The 4,006-nt window shown below is 44.2% G+C and overlaps 1 pseudogene across 2 annotated transcripts in view; it reads right to left on the reverse strand.

Moving 5' to 3' along the window:
- Window positions 1–855: 855 nt before the first annotated feature.
- The window catches only part of LOC110297898, a 4,239-nt pseudogene continuing 1,088 nt past the window's right edge, over window positions 856–4,006 (reverse strand). Inside the window, exon 2 of one of the 2 annotated variants that reach the window (XR_002378335.2) lies at window positions 856–1,213. The product of XR_002378335.2 is annotated as a protein FAM32A pseudogene, transcript variant X2 (transcript). Of the gene's footprint in view, window positions 1,225–4,006 lie in introns of those variants that run through there. The other variant, XR_002378334.2, reaches the window with a different exon arrangement.

A 4,006-nucleotide genomic window follows, 5' to 3' on the forward strand; every position in this document is an offset into this window, starting at 1 on the left:
TTTTTCCCACACTAAACTGGTTTTGCACTGTGAATTCTTCATTGTTCATGGACATGGGCAGAATGGAAAGGTATCCCTGTGATGGACAGCCTATACAAACAATATTCACACGCCATGACTGGTATTCACTTTATTACATACATGTCAGCTCCACCGACTTGTCATTCTTTTAGTATCCATGGCAACAGAAGCTGCATCTCAACAGGTGTGCAGAAGCTCTTCAAGTGGTCCCCCTAGTCCCTCAGATGGCACAGCTCCGCAGTATCTGCACCACTGAAGCATGTCTGCTGGCACTTTTCCCTGGCCATGTCTGGCATTTGGTGTCCTTAGACCAGGAAGGCCATCCAGGCTCATACCACATGTCACATGCTTAGAAACCCAGGTGCCATCATTGAGAACTGAGATTAGCAACATCTGCCATAGCAGTGGATGTGGGACAGGCTATACGTGCTGGAGACCTGTGTCCTGTGTCCCGTCCTTGCTTCAGGTGGTGTTGCAGATGCAATCTGCTACCTAGGTAGCCCAAAATGGAGCAGCACTGTGGGAACTTCTGTGGTGATCTACATGCGCTTTCTGTCCTGGCATTGTGGTGTAAATGAAGACAGATGCTGCAATGGGGGTGAAAGGGGACTATGCCTTCCATGGCTTTCACCCAGAAATAACCTCAGCAAGTCAATCTACAGTGTTGCCTTCTAAACAGGAAAGGAAGCTACCGAGAACCAAAACCCAGTGAAAGGACAGCCTAACTTTAATCAAGTTTCAGAAAGCCTGGCCTTAGCAGATGCACCGGCCAGGTATAAAACATTCTAGAAAACACGGAGGGAAGCAACACAGCCAGTCTGGCCTTCTGCCTTTTGGCACTGGGGCAGGTTACTTGGTCCAGCTGACTTTGGGAATGTCATAGTGCTCAGTGAGTGTGTCCAGGTGTCGGTTGAAGTCCTCCACTCTCTGCTTGTGGGTTTTTGACGCCTTCTTCAAGATTCTTTCCATTTGGCGCTTCTCCTGCATCTTTTCGAAGGCTGCCTGCGCAGGCGTGCGCTTGTCCAGGCAGCGCCTCTTCTCCTCCTCCTCACTCTTCTTGCTCGTCCCCATGGCCTCCAGAATCTTGGCCTTGTCTTTGTCCTTCTTCTTCTTTCGCTTTGTCACGCCAAGCTCCGCCACGCCTTTCAGCTTTAGGGGGCCCTTCTGGACCTGTTCATAAGCCTCCATAGCACTCGCTGCCATAATCACTTCAAAGTGTCCCCTTTTCTTCCTTTGACTTCGACTAGCAGGTTGAAAGTTAGAGCCGCGACTTTCCTGCTGAGATAGAACAAAGGCCACATTACTTAATCTCCCGCTGTTTTTAAGTTTCCATCGCCTAAATCAGCAGCTTTTTACCCTCTGAAAGAGCAAGAAGGTTTTTAGGACTTTTTAGAAGGTATCATCATTTTGGCCAGAGCCAAAAAGTGGGAATGGGTGGGTAGGGGAGTGGGGGGGGGGGATATGGGGGACTTTGGGGATAGCATTGAAAATGTAATTGAGGAAAATACATAATAAAAATATTTTTTTAAAAAAATGATAATTAATTTAGAAGTGCCCAGCCCAACATAGGTAGGGCTGTATAAGATAGGTAGCTGCCTGTGATCTGGTCAGCAATCCAGTGAGCATCATTTCTCCACGGTTTCTGCTTCAAGCTCCCGCCCCAGTGTAGTCCGCACTTGTATTTAGTCAGGATTCTCTAGAGTCACAGAATTTACGGAATGTCTCTCTATATTAAGGGAATTTACTGTGATGACTTACAGTCTGTAGTCCAAGTACCCCAACAATGGTCAGCCGTGAATGGGAAGTCCAAGGATCTAGTGGTTACTCAGTCCCATGAGGCTAGTTATTTCAGCTGGTCTTCTGTAGAAGTAGGTTCCAACAGATGTGCTGGCAAGTAAGTGCAAGCAGGCGAGAAGAGAGAACCTCCCTTTTTCCAAGGTCCTTAAGTAGGCCTCCAGCAGAAGGTGTGGCCCAGATTAAAGGTGTGTACTACCATGCCTGGATCTGGGACTTGTTTTGCCCCAGGCTGACCTTGAACTCAGAGATCACCTTGCCTTAGTCTGCTGGGATTAAAGGTGTTTACTACCTTGCCTGGGCCTAAGCTTTTCATAGCCCATATACCCCATGCTAAGATTCAGGTCAGAAACTTGTGTCTTCCAGCCTCAAGATCTGGATCACAGGTGAACCTTCCAATTCTGGATATATAGTCAAGTTGACAACCAGGAATAGCCATTACCCAACCTTGAGGAATGCAGTTGTTTGGGCAGGCAGGTGACCCAACCCATGAAGAGAGGAGGATGAAAACGGTTTACATTGACTTCAGCAACCTGGACCAGACTCAGCGAGTCTAAGGTTAGGTGGTTCACTGTTAGCGTATTTTAAACACAGTAGTTTGGGGGAAAGCTTCCTTCCAGGAAACAATCATTCCAGATCTAAGTGAACAATACCGCTGAAGGTTTTACTATATAGAAACGCCTTTACAGAGTACATATTACCATGGGGATGGGTTCTACAGCTAAACACCCTAAGAATCTCGTGTGGTCTTCTATCAATAGCATAGAGGCTAGCAGGCCATAAAATACATGTGGCATCCCCACTGAGGGTGGGTTTTATTAATTAGAGCAATGGAGGGAGAAATGTTATGAGATAAAATCTTGCAGGATTTATGTAAGATATGCCTCTTTAACAAAAAGTGAGTTTGGTCTGCCTCCACAGACAACACAAATGTCACCAGGTCATTAACAATATCTACTTCTAGTCTTCTGGGTGAAAAAACAAGCATTTTTATCTCTTCCACTGAGGACAGAACGCCGTGTGTTTAACATTCTTGGCTTCCTAATGCTCTGTGGGCACAAGAACTTTTGTGTGCCTAACATGTCCTGAGTTTTCTCAAAGACAGACTTTAGGTTATAAGCCAAATAAAACCTTTCCTCCCTGAATTGCTTTTGTTCAGTGTTTAAGCATAGCATCAGAAAAGCAATCAGTATGGCTATCACAGAGCACATATGGAGGCCAGAGGACAACTTTTGAGAGTTGGTTCTTTCCTTATAGTATCTGGGTTCTAGGAATGGAACTCAGGTTATCCAACTTGGTGGAAAACTCCTTTACCTGATGAGGCATCTTTATGGCTTTACTTTTAAATAATAAACAAAACCATGTTATTTATGAACAACATGGCCAAATGACACCATTTGTATTTTCAGATAACGAATTCAGAAGTAATCTAGTCTGTGTGATATAATTTTATTGCTGCCCTCGAGTATGGATTAAAACAGAATCAACATCAGGTAGAGTAACACATTAACTGTAAATTAACTCTAACCACAGAAATGTTCAGGCTTTATAGAGAGACTACTACAAGTTCAAGGTCATATCTGGCTCTGTAAAGAGAACCAAGTCAGAATAACATACTGAGCCCAAAAGAAACTGGAGGGATGGTTTAAAGAGTAAGGGTGAATCTCCAAGTGTGAGACCCTGAGTCTGAATCTCTAGCATCTACATACAAACGCTGAGGGCTATGGAGAGACGGGGACCACTGGGGTGGGCTGGCTGCCAGCTTTCCTCCAGGTTAAGCAAGAAGCTTTGTGCCAGGGGAATAAAGTCCACGTGTCACAGAAGAAGATTTTCAACCTCCTTCTCAGGCCACACATGTACACATGTAAATAAAAGAAAATGTGAGGAAACAAACTTGGCCAATGAGATGATTCAGTGAGTAAAGGCTCCTACATCAAAGCTGACAAGGCGATCCGTGGGACTCACGTGGTAGAACGAAAGAACAACTCTCACAAAGTTGTCCTCTGAACACTACAAGTGTGCCAAGGCAGGTGAAGCCCCACGAAAACAAATAGATAAATAGGACGTAAAAACGACAAAAAAAAAAAAAAAAAAAAAAAAAAAAAAAAAAAAAAAAAAAAAAATCTGCAAAAAAAAAAAAAAAAAAAAAAAAAAAACAAAAATCACAGTTACTATTGAGTCGTTCGCCAGA

Source organism: Mus caroli, chromosome 7, assembly GCF_900094665.2.
Source record: "Mus caroli chromosome 7, CAROLI_EIJ_v1.1, whole genome shotgun sequence".
Taxonomy (NCBI): Eukaryota; Metazoa; Chordata; class Mammalia; order Rodentia; family Muridae; genus Mus; species Mus caroli.